Here is a 21,654-nt window from a genome sequence, read left to right on the forward strand (position 1 = left end):
AAAGGAGGAATAACTGCTGTCCCTTTAGAAGGGAACCAGATGCGAACGAGATCGAACAGATCGAAGCAGAACAACCCAGGAAAGAAAGAAGGGTTATCAATTCGGCGGAACAGGGAAAGAAAAGTAAAGGATTAACGGCTTGGCGAATCCCTCAGGATCTTTGATCCTGAGGGATCGCTGTTTTGCTTATTTTTGCTACCTAGATACCTCCGCCGTTACTTTTATAAAAAGGAACAGCATCGTTAAGCAAAGGGACTTCTTTTTATATATGTAACTGTGAATTTCAGACTCAACTTTGATCATCGACTCTCACTAAGACTTGGTTTGCTGTACATCTGTTGATGCATTAATATAAAAGACTTGGTGTTTATTTCATCTCTGCGTCTGGAGTAATCTAAGGCGGTGTACCATTGGAAGCTAAGGGCCCGGCTCCGAAGGACACTTGCTTTTGTATCATTATAATTTGGTTCCTGTGTGGTTTGTTTATCTTTATAGTTTGGTAATCTGACATGTTTTTCATATGTTATTCCATGCTCTGTTACGATTAATTCATTAATGGTTTCTTCAAGAGATTTATGTAGTGACTCTGTATTGTATGAGTGAATCTTTTCAGAGTTGATCGCATGTTATCAATCTAAGCCAACTGTTTCTGTTACAGAGCCTTCATATTGAATATTGCTGTATTGGATTCAATCGAAATCTCAATTATTGGAATCCGTAAGTAATGTTATTCTATTTTGGAAACATATTCTCTTTAATCATCAGATTGCTATATTAAGCGTGTTGTGTATATATGGTTGATGATTGCTATTCCATAATTCATTTGTGAATAATGTTCCATAAAGTACAATCCATCGAAGTTGCTTTAAGAAAGGAGTCTGCTATTTTATTACCGAGTGTGAGTTTGGTTCAATAGAACAAGTTTAGTTCGGACTCGCGAGGCTTAGTTCCATTTATTGCTGTTCCATTTACTGCTGTTCCATTTCAGATTTGCTGTTCCATTTCCTGTTTGCTGTTCCATTTTACTTTTTGCCGTTCCATTTACTTGCATTTGCTGTTTTGGTGTGAGAGAAGGTCTAAGGCTGTAGTGAGCCCCAGCAGTCGCTGCCTAGCTCCCAGACCTACGGTCCATGCTCTAATTTCCTTTCCATCAGTTTCTAGAGGGATGGGTTATCGCTTCCGCACCCTTGACTGATAAGCTGCCTTATGTGATTTTATTCTTTTAGAGCAATTTAGTCATAGTTTAGCATCCGTTTACTCTTGTATTTTCTGAACACTGTACTACTAAGCATTACTCTGACGAATAGCCTCGGATTGAGATACTCTTTGCAATAACAAAGCGTTCCCGGATTGACTTATTAATGTGGCATAACTAGAGGTGAAAGAGACCCTTGTTACAGCTCAACACCAAGGATCCACAACATATATGTAGCATAATTAAATTACTATATTCAATGAATCAACAAGGCATTGAAATACATGAATGTAAATATAACACAACACATATAGGAAAATAAGATACTCTTTGTATTAATAGAAATAGGAGAGAGTTTACAACCAAGAGTAGTAGTTGATCTTGTAGAGATCTCCCCAAGTTGACTTGTCCTTCCTTGTCACAAATCACACCTCAATGTCACCCTAATGCATGAAGATGATGACTCCTTTAGGGTTCAAGGTAGCATGGTAAGGGCACACTCAATCTCCAAAAGCCAACCCTGATGTTATGGATGGTATTAAATTTATAGGAGAAGCATGGTAGTTTAGAATTGACCATAATGGGATTGAGATCCACATATTATGGGAGGATGAGCTCAAGTAATAAGATGTGAAGTCTCCAAGGTAGGATGATATAGGACTTGAGCTTCTTATTCATGGTAAATAGTTAAAACAACCTCTGGAAGCTTTTGGAAGAGGAAGCTTCGTAAATGTTTTTTAATTTTCCCAAATTCTTAGAATTAACACACGTGCAAAAGGGAGAAACCAACTTTGATTAACATTGGTACAGAAAGGAGCAACCAACGCTGAACGTAGGTGGCTAAAGTGACAGGGTGTGATGAGGCTAAAAGCATTGATTTTGAGCAATTAATTCCAGAAACTCAAACTTTTTTGGAAAGGTCATCCTTAGGGATTTCTGCGACATGTTCATGGATGTGGATTGATCTGGTTTGTAGGATTATTGACCAGATGTGACAAAATGGCCTATAACAAATTCACCCCTAAAGTGCAAAGTCAGAAACAATATTTGATGACTGAAGTGTTTTACCTTGTGACAAGTCCAGATCAAGAACAACCGGTCGAGATCATTATCTGTTACAATACATTTTAATCATAATATCTATGCTGAGGGAGGAATACCCATGCTCAAGACATACGCTAAAATTACATGTACACTGATCAAGAAGTCTATCCACTGATGGTAGAGAGTGGACCCATGCTTGGATGACTGTCTGTATGATCATAGCCATCATACTTTTTTAATCTTATATTAATCTTGAAAGCACATCTTGGATGGATGGAACTAGATCCAAAGTCTTCTATCTCATTCACTCGATCATCCAATGTACGAGTCTAACCATGCAAACGAATGAGGTGAAGTCGAACATGGTAGACACCATATGATTACGATCAATGACGTGAGATGTTAACAAACGCAAGAGAAACCAACGATGACGTTAATGTCTCTCAAGGTACCAAAGTACAATTTGTATGGTGTGAATAAATGAGTTGAAGTCGAACACCACACAAAATATTTCATTCAAAGGCCAATGATGAAAACCTGTCACTGAGAGTGAGGAAAATTTCATTGATGTATACAATCCTCAAGGTACCAAAGGGAGTTTCTAAGTCAACTTCTTAAATAATGAGCTAATGTCGAAAGGAAGCGACCCATCGTAGGAGGGAATTTATTTATCCCCCATCAATGACGCGAAACAGGTATCAAGATTTGATACATAATGATATTGATGTGGAACTGGTTCAGGAACGATAGACATGAATGAAAGCTTAGGAGTATCGTAGAAGATATCAACTGAAGGACTTCTCATGAACATATCAGAGACACATAATGGAGTTGGCAACATTGAACCAAAATTGAATACGAAGTCTTTGATATGGTGTGATGAACCAAAAAGACAAGCAGATTTCCCAACCCAACAACCACGAAGGTGAAGTGGAAGAGTGTCATGTTCAAGAGCAATTTTCTATGATTAAAAGGTAGAGTACCTTATTTTCCCAATTTCCCCAACCATTTATGGTGAGTAACTCTTTATTTTTTAACAAGCTTGAGGAGGATAACATATGTTTGATATTTAAGTTCATCATTTGGATGAATCCATCTAAGTATTTTTAACGAACCCTGAGAAGGAGTGGTTAGGCCCCGTCATGTTTGATGATTCCATCATTGTTTGATGAGTCCAACGAAGCTGTAACTCGACTCCTTTTTCATATTTAAATATTTTGAAAAAGAGGCGAAAAAGAAAACTCCAAAGGTTCCTTTTTGTAAATAGTTTCTTGAGTCTGAAAAGGAAGAAAACGATACTTAGGAGAACCTCTTAGCCATGTTAGACTAAGGTATTCCTTTTTCATAAATAATTTATGTTAGTCTGGAAAAGGGGTAAACTTATACTGAGTAGACATTGTTATCACTCCAAAATTTCTCTAGAGTTGTTGTGAAAGAAATGATAGAGGTAACCACAAACCTACTTTTGAGATCATGATCTAGCCTTCCTAATGGTCAGAGGGGGCTCTCTCTTTATGATTTAACTTTGTTTAGTTATTTGATTTTAGGCTAGTTATTTAAACTTAAATTGGGTTTTGATTTTGATTTTGTGGTGGAATCACTAACTTAGATGGATAGAGGGATGTCTTTTACCATTGGGCTATGGGGTCAAGTGTCAAGAAAATAGGACTGGATCAAGTTCTAAAGATAATGTTTACGGGGTAAGGTAGCTGAGTAAATTCAGATATTTTAGGCTAGATGGTGAAGTGGTTTTCAATCGGGTTCAAGGAGCAATTAAGGGTTCCTCAAACCAATTAATGAGAGAAATGGTAGGGGTCAATCGAAACTAGGGAGAAATGAAGGATTCCATCAAAAGAAACATTCAAATGATTAAGTGTTCAAGACAAAGTGTACTTAAACAAATTCTATAATAAATTTCTAGTTATTTCATTCAATTTAGATAACATTCAAGTTTGTGAAACACTTAAGAAAAAACAATTTGACAAAAGAAAATACTTCACTAAAATGGCCCAACACATGAATCCTGTAATGCAATTTCTTTATTACTCAGTCCAATTTGCTGACTTGAAAAATTGGTACAATGAACTCTCAGGCTACAGAGAAATACAACTATAGAAATGTCTAGCAAACCACCCTAAATATTTTGAATTATGAAGTATTTATACAAAAACTCATTACAAAATATCCCAAACTGTTTTGGGAATTATTCTAGGAAAAAGAAATATCTTCATGCAAGAAGATAGAGACAGATATGAAACTGCTGCAAGCTGTCCCTATTTATTTGGTTGTGTTGTCTTATGCTTTGATCTTTTGCTTTTTTCTCTCCTTTGCTGTTGGTATTCCACGCTGACTGTTCTTTTACTTTGCCTTTTAACTGATACTCTTTCATCTGATACTCTTTGACTAGGTTGACCTGTTTCTTTTCTTTCACTGTTCTGTATCCACTTTTAGCTTGCCTTTTTACAGTAAGTCATTTAATTTTTCCCATTTATATGTATATGGTAATTTAATATTTACCATTCTTCTGTAGACTTCATCTGTTTTTGTGTATTTTTCAAAGGTGGGCTTGTTCACAAAAATACATTTTACCTCATGCTGGAGGTAAAAGAGGTTCTCAAAAGTTTGGTATAGAACCTTTCTTGTAGGCATCCCCTTGATAGAAGAATTATTGGCTTGATCTCTTGCCACCTCTCTGATTTTCCTGTTATAGTCTTCATGTGGCATTAATATATCATTTATTACCAAGGGATTTGGCAGACCTTTCTACCTTAAAGCATCAAACTTAACCATGAACCTGCCTATAGCCAGCTCCATGGTTTGGCATTTGTCCTCAAGTTGCATCATTAGGTTCCTCTTGGTGAGCACTTTCTTCACCTCTAGTATGGTGCTAGTCCTGTCAGATATGTCCATCTTCGGCAATTCATATTTATTTTTAGAGTTAAGGAATTGGATTATTCTTGAGGCTTCTTCTGGCATGTCTCCAAGTTTGGCCTTAACTCTCTGAATTGCTTCAGTAGCTTCTTTGACTAAATCATTTTGTTCAAATATGACTTGTATATATGGCCAAATATCATTGACATAGTCAATGATTTTGTCCCATAGCTATTTTTTAGCTTGGGCAAGTGGCTCCTTCAATGTTAACTCTTTTTTCAAATTCTTCATTCTCTCAGTCAACCTGTTTGACTTCTGTATTTTGTGCATAATTTGGGCCGGTTTCTTCTCATCCTATAGAATCCTTATCTCTTCTTTGAGTCTATTTATTTCTGTGGTCTGTATGGACATGTCCTCCATGGCTTTGATTAGCTTATTTGCCTCATCACTTGGTTGAGTTGTTGTTGTTGTTGAACCTGTTGCTGATGTAGATGCCGTTGCAGCTGGGAGTGCTATAGCTAGTGCAACTGTGGGCACCAATGAAGTTGCCAACATTTATGGAATTGCTGTAGTGACTGTAGGAATAATAGTGGCAGTGGCTGTCTCAAGGCTGACCTATTTCAGCTGTATCAAACTGTCCAATTCCTTCTCCATTTCTTTCAATTGATCATTTAATTGAAGAATGAGATCCATCATTTCCTCCTGCTGGGTTTGGCTTTCTAGGACCTCCTTGGTCTGTGGATGTTCTGAATGAGGCAGCTTCAGTTGCTTCTTCAAAGCAGCAATATCCTCATTTTTCTTTTTTATCAGTTTTTTTGCAGCTTTGACATCATTGGGATTATACCCAATTTCAATCACCAAGTCTTCTAGTGACTTGATTCTGTTGTCCTTGGCCTGTGAGGATGCCTTTTCTAGCTTTAACTGTGCTGTGATGTTATCCAGTGAGCTTTGAAGTTTCTGCACAATGATTGCTTTGTTAGTCATGGTGGAATAAATCATTTCACTGCCTTGTTTATGGAACTCAATTTGGTCAATAGGGTGAACATCCCTAGCCAAAAATTCAAAAAATATTTTTATGTAGTCTACCGATGATCTGGGCTGCTAGACTATAGGCTGCATAAAGGTCATTTGAATCTTACCAGTCTTAATGTCAAAGGCCGACATTAATATTTCTGATTTGCAGGTGTTTGTTTGAAGCACTGGGCATAAGTCTCAGCCTTTAATGCCTCATTCCTCAACTTAATTTCCTTGTACTTTTCTTTTATATCTTTCTCTTTATCCACTGTCTTGCTGGATGAAGAGACTTCAATGCTAAGCTTTTTTTCAATGATTTGAGTGTTTGAGGTGGAGGGCTGATGAGTTTCCTCCGAAACTGCTGGACCTTTACTCTTTCCCACCATTGTGTCAGTATCAGTGATTTCAATTGTCTCAATGGTGTCTTCTTGCTCAGTTACAGGATTAAGCTTGGGCCTCTTCCTGTAACTGATTTCAAACCTGTCATCTGTAGTGTCCATCCCAGAGCTAGAACCTTCTTCCCTGGTTCTTTTTACATTTATGTCCTCATTAGATGGAGTCTGTAGAATGGGAGTAATAGTCATCTGTTCTTGTAGGGCTGGAACCTGCATAAAGGAACTAGTATCAATATGATTTTCCACATCTATTAAAGCATCCTACACATCTATTAAAGTATTTTCCAACCATTCTGATTGGTTGGCATATCTCTCAATGCCTGGCCTGGGCTCATGTATGAAAGGGCTTAATTTGAACTTGAGTCTTAACTTGTTTATAACTCCATTAGGGTCATACTGCCACATGAAACTGCTTTTGAAGTTCATCTGCTGTAATATTTTTTCTGCTTCTTGTCCAACTTCCCTATTATTACAAATAAAAGGGCCTAATTGGTTTTTCATTTTAAATTGAGTCTTCTTCCTAGCTGACAGGAAATTAACTTCATTAGAGTTTATGATTTGCCTGACATACTCTAATGCAAATATCCTCATGGGAAGGTATTTGGGCAGCTTGTAGGGAGTGAGTTGGCATCCATATATTCTAATTTATGTGTGGTCTTGGTATAGATACCAATATCCCACTCTACTATTCTTAGCCAACTGTAAAACTCTCTTAATCTCATCATTGATCCTAGGTTGATAGCTACTGGTTAGCATGTTTACAACTAGATGAACAAATGAATCAATGAACTCTTTATAAGAAAAACAGTGGAATATCTTTGGATCAATGGTGTCTCAAAGATGACAGATCTTGGATTTCCCTTGGTGTCTAACTTTTGGATGCTGACTGGAAACTTGTTTGACTGAAAGTATAAGAACATGTGAAATAATACTGATGAATATTTGAACACTCTCTCATTTGGTAATCTGATAAACTGTTCATGGATTCTGTCTGCTATGAACTGAGAAAAGTTGTAAAATGTAGCAGGAGGCTTGCCTTGGCAAAAGATATAAAGGAAAGCAAGAAGAACCTCATCCACATGTTCATTGTGGTGTATCCTAGAATACAAGAGAGCATGGTTATAATTTGTCTGCCTGTCTCAGAGAAAATGGTGGCATCATATGGAGGACTATTTGATGGAGTATGAGACTCTTCAATGATGAAAGTTTGAAAGATTTGAGCTTTCTTGGGAAGGTCTAGCTTGATGTAGAGTTCAAGTAAGCCTTCAATGGAAAGTGGGGTCTCATTTGGGCCTGGTTGGATTTGCAACATTTGATTTATTGACTCTGCAGCAATGGTGAATAAAACTTGTTGGTCAAGGGTGACTATGGTTCTCTGACTTGGAACATAGCAAGCTTAGCAGAAGTGGATGATTTTTGAGAATTGGTGCACCTGTGGGAATAGGTATTTGGGAAAATTTGATTCCCATAGGTGAATGTCATCATTTTGGTTCAAGAACTTATCTTTACTCCAGCAGTGGAGTTTCAGTAGGTAGCTAGGGGAAGCAATATCTTTAATCTGAAATTCTCTGTCAGCTAATGGGAGGTGGTCAATATCTAGGTGAGGGGTTTGCAGGGGTCTTACATCCAAAGAGCTTTGGGAAGCCATAATTTGGTTTATTCAACTAAATTACCTTTTCTTTTGCTTTAGGAATAAGGTCAGAAGTTTTGGAACGATGGGGAAGGTAATTACAATCTGTACAAAAAGGGTTTGGATGCACAGTAAGTTTTTCTTCAATTTAACAAGGTGTTTTAATTAATTTAATTAATTAACCTTCGATAATTACTGTGTATAACTCAAATTTATAGGGCCATTCTGGTTCTTTCAAGAATACTTGGAAATTGGTGATTTAGTGCGTAGACAGGTTTCAATGGTAGTAGCAGAGGCTTCTGAGGCTTCAATTGTCAATTTGCTGCTTCAATTTGGTGTCTGCATCGTCTTTGGGTGTCAAAAGGTGGCCAAAAAGGTTGAACAGAGGTTTGATGTTTCATAATTGTTTAATAGAGGGTTGCAGCAAAAATGAGCGAAAAGAGAAAAATGGGGCCTTTTCAGCCTTTTAACCAATAATGGTTTCATTTTGGCGAGAGAGTTGGCAAATGAACAGTGGGCAGTTTTCGTTTAAGCGGGAAGGCGATTTTAGGCCATATCGCATCGCTTTTGGGTGAGGGGCGGTATTTTTCGTGAACACGTGATATAACCTGGTGCCACCACGTAGCCAAACAGTGCTTGGCAAAAACCGTGAATCTCGTGTGCCTTTGGACCATTAACTATCGGATTGTGAATTTGCGCGATATTGATATGCACCGTTGGATCTGGAGGTGGGAGATCGGAGGGATATCACGCGGTGAAGTTGCACGGAAGGAGTTGGGACATGGTTGGCAGGGCTCGGGGTTTAATTACAATGAATTGTAATTAATTAAAAGGTAATGACAGGATTTTTAATATAAGCAATGGGTTAATAAAGGTGGGGACCATGGGTTTATATGGCGGAGGGTTTTTAACTATACACCAAGGTTTGGTGAGTTAAAGGGTGTTAGGGAATTATAACGTGGGGAAATATAAAGCGGGACTTTAGGAAATAACTTAGGATAAAGGGGTTTAGTGGGTTTTTAAGGGGAAAAGGGAAATTAATAAGGGGGGAAAGTATTATTTGTGATGGGAATGTGTTTCACACTAGGGAAAGGGGTTTTGGGAAGGGGGAATGATTTTTTGAAGGGTAATGTCTAGGGAAATGTGTGAAACAAAGGGATAAAAGGTCAAAATGAGGGGAAAGGGTTTTTACAAGTAATGAAAGGATAATGAGGGGAAATTAATAAAGTAAGTATGTGGGGGTCTAGTGCAATGAGGGGAAATTAGTAAATAAGCTTTTAGTGAATGTCCTTTTTCTTTGACAATTCCTCCTGCACATGAAACATAGGATCAAGTATGATGAAGGTGCATTTGAGCTAGCAACCTTGTGCACTTGCAAAACTTCTTCTACCTACCCTTTATTTACCCTAGCATTTTCTCTTTATTCATTGGGTGCATTTGAGCTTGCTGACCCTTTATTTCTTTTTATTTGATAAGCAAACTATCTAATTCTAACCTTATAACTTCTAATGGCTCAGATTAAATTGATGAGCTCATTATTATTCTCTACCTAACTACTGGTCTGCCAAGATTAAAAAGTTTGGATATATCTTTATTTCTCTATCAACATGAACTTTAAAGCATGAATGAATCAAGATTAAACTATTTGACCAGCATGGATTGTGGAATTTTTGACAAGGTGCACAAAATCTTATTTTGCAAAGTAAAGTAAAAGGAGTGATATTTGAATTTGCACACTTTCATGATCTATTCTTATCTCTTTTTGGGGTTCATATTTTTTACTTTTTTGATCTTTTTCTTTCTTTTTGTCCTTTGATTATTCTTTTAGGACATACCCTCTTTACATTTTTTATTTTTAATATGGGAAAACATTTTGCAGAAAGCAAAAATATGTACAATATTATAAGACTAACCATAGCCAATTCAAAATTATGAATCCTATTATTATAGGACCCCAATAGATGTATTTTCATTTATATAACGAGTTCAAAAAGGCAAGTGCTCGACGATCTTTTCATGTTTAGGGAGTCTGAAAAGAGTTGAAAGAGGATCCCTCCTGGAGGAACAAGTGGTATGAAGGGTAGAAAATGGTTCCATTCATGATGGAACTTCTTAAAGCACGTAGAGGTTAAGAAGTTGGCTAATAAGACCACTCATCACAACAGTTCCTCAAGAAAGGGTAAAACAATCAAGTGAAAGCGTATGATTGACCAAGAAGATGGTGACACGGAATAAGAAAACCAAGGCTCATCTGGAAGAATCAAGCTAATAAAAAATGACAATCACGAGAGGTAGGATGAAAATGGTTTCATTTTTACACAAGATCAAAACATGGGAAACTATGCTTGAAATTGGTTTCATTTTTTCACAAGCTTGAAACATGAGAAAAACTATGCTTGAGAGTGGTTTCATTTTTACACAAGCTTGAGACAGAGAAAAAATATGCTTAAAATAAGTTTTCATGCCCCCAACATAATGACTCAATTCGAGGCACATGCCCTCCAAGCTTCATTTCATTCACCTAAGTAGATTATTGATTACTAAGAGGTGGATGGAATGAAGGTTCATTTACGAGATTAAGTGAAAGACTCGACTGGGAATTTACGAGATATAATCAAAGACTCAAATTGGAGGGAATCTGTTTCATTTTTTAATGAGCTTGACACAGGAAAAGAACTATACTCATAGACTTTGTTTAAGAGATGAAAAATGTGCTAAGGTCAAGGAAACGACTAAGGGAAGAAATCATTCCCCAATGGAGTTTCCAATTTGTTATGAAAAATTTATAATTGTGGACAAAAAGTAATTTCCCTAGACCTAGTGGACTAGTTTAGAACAACTGAAGGCAAAGAATATAAAGTTTTCCTTAGAGAAATTGAAGAATGGAAAGAAGCCTACTTGGAATCCATCTTGATATTTACTTTACTCCTTGCTTGTAAGCTCCAATCATAGATTCGAGTGCTATAATTAGAACCTGCACATACAACTAAAACAAGCCAAGGATCCACAACATCTACATAGCATAATTCAATTACTCTATTCAATGAATTAGCAAGGCATTGAAATACATGAATGTAAATGTAACACAACACATATAGGAAAACAAGATACTCTTTGTATTAATAGAAATAGGAGAGAGTTTACAACCAAGAATAATAGCTGATATTGTAGAGATCTACCCAGGTTGACATGTTCTTCCTTGTCACAAATCACACCTCAATGTGATGACTCCTTTAGGTTCAAGGCAACAACATAATGGCACAATCAATCTCCAAAATCCAACCATGATGTTATGGATGGCAGTGAATTTATAGGAGAAGCATAGTAGTTTAGAATTTACCATAATGGGCTTGAGATCCACATATGATGGGAGGATGAGATCAAGGGATGAGAGGTGAAGTCTCCAAGGTAGGATCAAATAGGAATCGAGCTTCTTGTCTATGGTAAATGGTTAAAACAACCCCTGGAAGCTTCTGGAAGAGGAAGCTTTGGGAATATTTTTTAATTTTCTTGAATTTATAGAATCAACACACCTACAAAAAGGAGAAACCATCTCTGATCAATGCTGTTACAGAAAGGAGCAACCAACACTGAACAGAGGTGGCTAAAGGGACAAGGTGTGCTAGGGATAAAATCATTGATTTTGAGTAGTTAATGCAAGAAAATCAGAATTTTTTGGAAAGGTCATGCTTAGGGCTTTGTGTAGGGATAATGACAACATGTTCATGGATGTGGAATGGTCCGGTTTGTATTTCCATTTCCCAGATGCGACAAAATTTCCTATAACAACTAAGGTGAGTGAGGAGAATCAAAATCATAAAATAATAAAGCAAGAGTTATGAAATGATGACTAATAAGGGGGGCAAAAGCCCCTTACCTCAGCTAGATGATGCTTTGTTATGGATATAATGTATGGAATGTATGTGGAAAGGAGGTATATCGAGTTGGGTATATTTTGTTTGGGAGAAGAAAATGTTGATTTATGGATGAAAATCCCCCTTTTATAAAGACTTGGGGTTTGTGGTATGAGTTTCAGGGTAACAAATGCACCAAAATTTGTTTCCCACCAACTTCCTTTCGATAGTGATACACTATGGATAAGTTGACTAGCGATGCAATATTGCAAATTAGTTATTGATGGGTGAGGGGTATGTCACATTGATTTTTTTTAGTGAGGTGACATATTGCTAGAAGTTCATGCTTGCAACAATACATCATTTGGATATTGGCATTCACAGTGATGTATGTCACTAGAAGTTCATAGTTCCAATGAAAAGTTGCTCACTTATTGTCTTTGTAGTGATACACCTAATGAAAATGGAAAAGAATTAGCGTATCACTAAGTAAAGGGAGGCTAGGCTGCTATATCACACATGAATGGAAATTCTCATAATTATATCACAAAGGAGCGAGATTTCTCAATGTTGTATCACTTGGTAAAGGGAATTCCAAAATACTTGATTAAAATTTGTTTAAGATTTGAAATGATAGAGAAAGGATAGATGAAGTTTATAAACAAAGAGAAGGGGTTTCTTTGGTGGGGAGAGAAATATTTGGCATTGAGGGGACCCTTCTTTTTTCCTAAGTGTTTGAAATACTTACAAAAATAAGGAGGTTATTGTAGCTATTAAAACAATTAGCGAGTATTGTATGAAACTTTGAATCTCTAAGTGATTCCTATTGTGTGGGGGGGGGGGGAGGGGTTTCACAGGGGGGGTGGTATCCCCCTTACATGGGGTCCGGGGTAGTGCGCCAAGTTTTTTTTTTATGTGGACCCAATAATAGTTGGGTAGAACCAAAGATGGGGGGCAAACCCACATATGTTGGGCGGACGAACCCATGGTTTTGTGCATGGGGTTTGCACATTGTTTTGGGCATGATGGTTTTCTGCCCATGCTATTTTGTAGATCCGGTCAAGGGAACTAAAATTATGTTCTAATCCAGGGTTAGTGGATTGGGATTTATGAATTATTCGACACGTATATATATGTATTATAACATTGAAAGGAATATAATGAAAAATCAATTTGGTAGTCCCGATCTTATGATCCAGGGGAAAATCTCTGTGTATATTTATTTTATGTTCTCACTATTGTATATTTTCTATTTGAAGAGTTCATTTATAGGTAATTTATTTACAAGGTTAAAACCTTCATTTGGTATCAGAGCTGTTTCGACTTCAAGGGGATTCCTTTGCTTATGAGGGGTTTTGGTCGGGCTTGTGGTAGACCCAGTTTAGTGGGAGATCCATGGGATCGATTCTTACAGTGGAAGAAGACGGCGAACAATGGAAATATAGAGAACGAGAAATTTAATGGTCATATTTTTCAGTTGTGGAAGCTCAAGATGGAGGATCTGTTGGTGGACCGAGATCAATGGATCGTTGTAGATCCAAACAGGATACTGACAAGAATGTCGGCAGAACACTGGGCAAAGTTAGATTGGAAGGAGAAGAGCATAATATGATTGTGTCTCTTAGATTTAGTATTGTTGAATGTATCAAGGGAAACTATGATGAAGGATTTGTGGGTCATGTTAGGGACTTTGTACCAATCTAAGTTTCTGGTGAACAAACTATTCCTATGGAAAAATCTGTATAACCTGAGGATGAAGGATCGAGACTCGGTGACAGAGCTAAGAAATTTTTCGCCTGTTGATATAAAAATTTCAGATGAAGATAAGTGCATTAGTTTACTATGTTCTCTACTAGATTCATGGGATAGTATGGTTGTTGCAATAGGCAGAAATACAATTACCTTGAAGTTTGATGAAATCGTCTCATCTTTTCTGTCAGAGGAGATGAGATAGAAAAATATGGAGATCCAGAATGGAGATGCCTTGTTTGTATGAGGATGGTCCTTGAACATAAACAAAAATAAGTCCTTGAGTGGGAGATCTAAATATAGAGGGAGATATAAATCTCGAGGAAACCTTGTAAAGGTGTGTTGGAAATGCAGAAAGAAAGGGAACTACAAAAAGGAATATAGATCTAAAGCTCTTGAGAAAGGAAAGGGTTCTGATGATTCTCATTTTGCAAAGGAGAAAACCACCTTAGATGAAGGTAGGGATGTGTACTTGGCTTCTTCTTTAAGTAGACATGTAGATAATGAGGCATGGTTGATTGTCTCAGGTGCATCCTTTCTCTTCACTCCCCATAGGGAGTGGTTCGCGAGTATGAGAAATATGATGGTGGTGATGTATTCTTAGGGGATGACTGGAAGGAAATAATGATCAGACGCAAAAAATTCAAGTTGAAGTTGCAAGGTGGAAGGATTAGAACACTTCCTGGTGTTCTACATATTCCTGCATTGGCTAGAAATCAGATTTATGTAAGAAAGATGGATGATGCAGGTGTAAAAAAAGTGTTTGAGAAAGATACATGCATGATGGTTCAGAGAGTACTGGTATTGATGCAGGGAGTTTGGATTGGAACTCTATACAAGATTCTAGGTAGAATTTTTATTGATGGGTGCAACAATTTTGTGGTTCCTGAAAGTGGAGCAGAAAACCTAGTGGTCTATAGAGAAAAGACCATGCTATGGCATCAAAGGCTTGGAAATATTGGAGAGAAGGGCCTTCAAATACTGCATGGTAATGGTATGGTAGAAGGCATGTCTAATTTCTCTTTGGATTTCAATTTCTGTGACCGTTTTGTATATGGAAAGCATAATCAGGCGAGTTTCCCCTCTGGTGCTAAGAGGGCGAAAGGGATATTAGAGATTGTGCATAGTTATGTGTTTGGACCTATTTCGTTTCCATAACTGGGTAAGTATATGTACTATGTATCATTTATAGATGATTTCTCAAGGAATATATGGATATATTTCCTTAGGAAGAAATATGAATTCTTTGACAGGTTTAAAGAATTTAAGGCTCTAGTGGAAAATCAGACACAAAAGAAGATAAAGGTGTTGAGGACAGATAATTGTGGAGAGTTTTGCAAGAAGGAATTTCAAGGGTTCGCAAGAAGTGTGGTATAGAACGAAAAAATACTACTCCATACACACTTCAACAAAATGGAGTTGCGGAAAGAATCAACAAGACATTGATGGAAAAATAAAGAAGCATGCTCAGTGGTGCCGAGTTAGGACAAGAATTATGGGTAGAGGAAGTGGAGATTGCATGTTACTTGGTTAACAAATCACCTTCATTAGTGTTGGAGGATAATAATCCACATGAGGTATGGACTGGTAAGAAACCCTCTCTTTTGCATCTGAGGGTATTTAGCTGTGATGCATATGTACACATTGCAAAGGATAAAATAACCAAGTTGGATAGTAAATATGAAAGGTGCATCTTTATTGGGTATAAAAGGTTATAAGCTTTGGAACCAAAAGCCAAGGAAGGTTGTGTACAACCAAGATGTGGTGTTTAGAGAGCTGAAGGATGTTATTAAACATGAATTCCTACCAAAGGAACCTAAGAAGATAGAGTTTGAGCTAAATCAAGAAGAATCAGACTCTACAACAGAACAAGAACCATAAGAGGAAGATCCACAAACTCTAGTTTTGAGAAGATTAGTTCAAGAGACAATACAACCAAAAAGGTATAGACCATCTGCTTTCTTTTAAATTTTTTCTTTATCGATTATTGATGATGATCCCAGAACTGTCAGGGAGGCAGTAGATTCAGAGGAAGGAAAACTCTAGAAAGAGGCCATGGTTGATGAAATGGCATCTTTGGACAAAAATGAGGCTTGGGATGTGGTGGAATTAGTGGTTGGAAGGAAACCCATTGGAAGAAAATGGGCGTTTAAGAAGAAGATGAATGCATAAGAAAAAATGGATAACTACAAATCTCAGTTGGTTGAAAAAGGTTATTCCTAGGTGTCGGGAATTGATTTTGGTGATATTTTTTCTCCGGTTTCCAAGTTAGCTTCTATTAGATTACTATTATCTATTGCTCTTGCTTTTGATTTTGAAGTAGAACAAATGGATGTGAAGACAACATTTCTTCATGGGGATCTGGAAGAAGATATCTAGATGAAGCAACCTGAAGGCTTTGCAATCAAGGGTAAGAAATAAATGGTATGAGGGTTAAAAAGTCTCTATATGGGTTAAAGCAATCACTAGGGATGTGGTATCAGAAATTTGATATATATACACAAGGACTTGGCTTCACCAGAAGAAAAGAGGATCACTGTGTGTATTTTAAATTAATTAGTGAATGTGTTATTTATTTGGTCTTGTATGTGGATGATATGTTGCTGACTGGAAATGACAAAGCAATTATCTAGGATTTGAAGACCCAATTGTCCTCCAAATTCAACATGAAGGATCTTGGTGCTGCAAACTATATTTTGGGCATGGAAATTAAACAACATTGGGCAAAGAGGAAGCTCTGGTTAAACCAAAGGAGGTATGTCGAGACAATATTTTAGAGGTTCAATATGCATGATAGTAAACCGGTGAAGGTTCCTATTCATATAGGTGTAAAGTTATTTGTTGAACAATGTTCTAAGGCACAAGAAGAGGAAGAAGACATGTCCTGTGTTCCATATGTTAGTGCAGTTGGTAGTCTGATGTATGCAATGGTTTGCACTAGAACAAACATTGCACATGTAGTGGCAGTATTGAGGGGGTTTATGTCAAAACTAAGGAAGAAGCATTGGACAACAATGAAGCGAGTTTTTAGGGTATTTGAACGACACTAGTGATTATGGTTTGTGCTACCAAGGAAGACCAGGATTGGACAAAGTTTTGGACATTCATGGCTTTGTTGATGCAGAGTGGGCTGGATATATATATCAAACAAGATCTACAAGTGGGTATGTGTTTAACCTATTTGGAGGAGCAGTCAGTTGGATGAGAAAGAGGCAGTTTGTAGTGGAACTTTCAACTATAGAGGCTAAATACATGGCAACCACTTATGCAAGCAAGGAAGTAGTTTCATTGCAAAGATTGTGTTCAAGTATGGGGTTAATACAATGAGCTATAATGATAGACTATGACAACCAAATTGGAGTTTTCTTGGAAAATAACTTTCCTTATCATTTAAAGACAAATGACATTGATGTTCAGTATCACTTAGTGAGGGATATGATTGAGGAAATAAAGGTATTGTTGGCAAATTTCAACACTTCGAAGAATGTTGCATATGCATTGACAAAGTCTGTGAGCACTAAGAATTTTTCTTGGTGTAGAGAAACAATAGGAATTGCAGGGCTGGATTAATGACTATGCTCTCCCGTGACCCCCTATGTGGAAAGAAAACAACAAGTGGGAGAATGTTGGGTATGTGCTATATTCTTTCCAAGACTAGCCCCACATGCTAATTTTATGCCGATCCAAGGATGGGGGGCAGAATCACATATGGTGGGAGGACCTACCCATGGTTTTGTGCATGAGGTTTGCACATGGTTTTGGGCATGATGGTTTTCTTTCCATGGTATTTTGTAGATCTGGTCAAGGGTACTACAATTATGTTCTAATCTAGGGTTAGTGGATAGGGGTTTATTAATGCTTTGATATGTATATATATGTATTGTAACATTGAAAAGAATATAATGAAAAATAAATCTCATAGTCTCGACCTTTGTATCTAGGGGGAATCTCTGTGTATATTTATTTTATGTTCTCCCCATTGTATATTTTCTGTTTGAAGAATTCGTTTGCAGGTAATCACTATACAGGGTTAAAAACTTCAATGCCCAAGAACCATAATGAAATACCTATGATAAGTTGTGAAGTTGGGGTATATTCATCTTTCCATGTGGGAACAACTTGAAAAGGTATAGAATGCTTAACTTTATGACTTTTCATTTTTGAATCTTGGTTAGATCTTGGGGAGGACTAGAAGGGTATTCATTGCATTATATACATGCTTATTCATGTTATAATTTTGATGCTACTGAGAGAGAAAAAATTTAGGATATGGAAAGATTAAGAATTTATTATGAGTCTTTGGTGTTTCTTCGCTAGCCACGAGCTTTCATAGCCCTAATAGATAAACCCCAGACTCATCGGCTAAAGTCACTACTAGCAAGTGTCCATAGCCATGATGAAGATACTTGCATGCCCAATCTATTCAGGAAGCCTTTCTCAAGAATTTACCCACTTTTTTGTACTCAAATACATTTTATATTAGGCTTATGTTGAGCTAGAGGGTGGATGAGGGATCTTGTTCTCATTTGTACAAGACAACTGGAATGATTCATGTGTTTGATACTTTAGTGATTGCCTATAATTCATATATCTCCTTGATGTCACCTTTTAGTCTTTAGATCAGGATGAGAACTTACTTGAAAATGACAAGGGTATTTGAAGATATATCAACTAGATAAATATTTGGGTGAGAGTCCATCGAAAATCCCTACTATTTTTTAAAGCGTTCCACGTGTTGTGTTAATCATATTTCACATAGGTATGTTTAGAATTGTGATTAATGTGTACCAATATTTGATGTTCACACACACAAACACACACATATATATGGCATAATCCATGCCATTCTTGAAAATGGTAGCTAGGTATGAGGTCATTGCGTGAGACAATATTGCAAGAAATTCATTATCAAGGAATTTATTCATTGGAAAGTTGCAAGCTAGGTCAAAATGAAAATTAAAAAGAGTGGAAAGGACATGCAAAGTATTTTTGAGGATTGACCATCTATTGGGAGGGGCTCAACATCTCCCTCTAAGTTTTGGAGTTGATACGTTACTAGCCAAATGATTTTTATAATTAGGTATTGATCAAGCCATATGGGTTGAAATTTATTATGTTTACACTTGTCTTCATGTGCTTTATCCATTTTTAGTACCAAGTCTCCTACTTGGGAGTCCTTCTCACCAACATACTTATTGTTGAACCACTTCTTGATAGTTTGATAATGGGTGGTGATCTACTATTTGAGGAATTGTATGATGATCTAGTCACTAATTTTAGTTAATGGAACAACTTCTAATGGGTTAAATAATCCATGGCTATCAGAATGTACCAATGTTGTTTAAAATAATGGGGATAAATTTCACCAATCATGTCTAATCCCCACTATTGGAAAGGTTCTTCCATTATTTCTAGTTGCAAGGGAACGATGGGCCTTTTATCATGTCCAACTCATTTCTATCTGAATGGGCACCTCCTGGTATAAGTATGTGAGTCCCTAAATAGAATTGGTTAGTAGTATCTTGCTCTGAGGATCTTATGTGTAGTTGTCTCTACTATGAAATGTATTCCTATTGTCCCATTGTGAAATTATGAGAGAACATTTTTAGGATCCAACTTCTCAACACTACTATTTATAGTAATAAATTACGATGGAAAAGTATGATGGTATGGATAAAATTGATTGTCTCGTCAAAAATTATAAGAATTAATTTCAATTTTTTTTAATCAGTTATACAGGCCATTTTGTGATATCAACTGAAAAGGCCTACAAACCAGATCAATCAACATCCTTGAACATTTTTTCATCATCCCTTTGCAAAGCCCTAAGCCTCACTTATCCAACAAGTCTGAGTTTCTAGGACAATTAGCTCAAAAACACTGTTTTTAGCCCCATCACGTCTTGCATTACTATCCACCTGCATTGGTCACATGTTGCATAAATAAGAACTTGCATTGATCAGCGTAGGTTGCTTTATTCTGCAGGTGCGTTGATTCTAGAAATTGAGATGTATCTATTCATATGGAATTGGGCATCTACAATATGAATAAATATCGATGTCAGGGTTCAATATATATTTTGATTGGGGGGTCTCTGTATGTACATATACATACATATATGTACATATACATACATATATGTACATATTAATGTACCCATATCCATCTAGATGAATATATTTTGGAAAATAAAAAATATTTCTGAAGCTTCCCCTTCTAGAAGCTTCTAAGGTAGTTTAAACTCTTTACTATGGATAGAGATCTCAAATTCCTATATGATCCTATATTGAAGACCTTATATCTTATCCCTTGAGCTCATCTTCCCCTCTTAAGTGGATCTCAAGCCTATATTGGTAATTGGTGAAGAATTCCTAAACTACCACACTCATCCTATAAAGTTATTGCCTCCCATAAGGTATGGGTTGGATTTTAGAGATTGATAGTTCCCTTATGCTATTGCTTTGAACCTAAAGGAGTCATCACATTCATGCATTAGGGTTTGTGTTGAGGTGTTATTTGTGACAAGGAAGGACAAATCAACTTGGGGAGAAATCTACAAGATCAACTTCTATTTATGGTTGTAAACTCTCCTATATTTATCAATACAAATAGCATCTTGTTTTCCTATATTTGTTGTGTTATGTTTGCACTCATGTATTTTAATGCCATGCCGATTCATTTAATAGATATTTTAGATTATTCTACGTGGATGTTATGGATCCTTTGCTTGTTTTAGTTGTGTGTGCAGGTTCTAATTACAACACTCAGAGCTAGAGTTGGAGCTTACAAGCAAGGAGAAAAGGAAGGCCCGCTACAAATTCCAGGTTGGATTCTTTCCCATTCTCTAATTTCTCTAAGGAAAACTTGAATCTTTTTTTCTTCTGTTGTTCTAGATCATGCCACTAGATCTAGGGAATTCACCTTTGTCTACAATCATGAAAATTTTGTAGAACAAATTGGCGACTCCATTGGGGAACGATTCTTCCCTTAATGGTTTCCTTAACCTTAGCATATTTTTCACCTCTTAAAGCGACCTTAATTGAATCACTTAGACATTGATTGAACTTAGGAAAACACCTTTTTGAGCTTGGTTGGGTTTCTTCTGTCATGTTTTCATTGAAACAACCACAACAAATTCTCTATTTTGAGACAGAGCACTTCAGTGCATATGTTTTTTCTCTATGCTTGTGCTACATTTCGCTGGTGTTTATTCTGCACTTGCACTGATCATTCAGGATGAAAATTTTTGTATTCATTTGCCTTTCTCTTCATTCTGCATTGGTCCAAAAAGTTTTTCTTGAATCTCTGGGTTTGTCAATGTCTTTGAAAAGCCAATCCCTTGTGTGAAATTGCATGCTTTTGCTTGTATTTTAGCAAAAAAAATTCCCCCTCAATCACCAAGAAGGGGGGGGGGTGGGGGAGCTAAAAATGTGTATGCATGTTAGTGGCCTTTGAGTGTCATATCTTTTTTATCTTTGGAATTTTCACCAAATTTCAATTTGATTTCTTTGTTAATGAAATCTCAGACCACATTTGATTTCATTGGTGTTGGGTTGTGTTATATTCTTTCCACGACTAGACTCCCTAGTTAACCGGGGGGTTAGATGGGGGGCGGAGCCCCCCGTTCATTGCGCCGATTGTGTAATGGGGGGATCATAGGGGGTTTGAGGGGGGTGGGTAGCCCCACTCTACGAGGTCCAGGGAAACGCCCCGGGGAAATTTTTTTGGGACCCTATATTAGGTGGGCGGACCTACCTATGGTTTTGTGCATGGTTTTCGCACATGGTTTTGGACACGATGGTTTTTGGTCCATGGTATTGGATGCTTTGGAATGTATAAATATGTATTGTAACATTGAAAGGATATAATGAAAAATCAATCTGGTAGTCCCAGTTTTGGGAT

The sequence above is a fragment of the Pinus tabuliformis genome, chromosome 8 (genome assembly GCF_031772625.1).
Source record: "Pinus tabuliformis cultivar Carrire ecotype Pingquan chromosome 8, CPIR1, whole genome shotgun sequence".
NCBI classification, from domain to species: Eukaryota; Viridiplantae; Streptophyta; class Pinopsida; order Pinales; family Pinaceae; genus Pinus; species Pinus tabuliformis.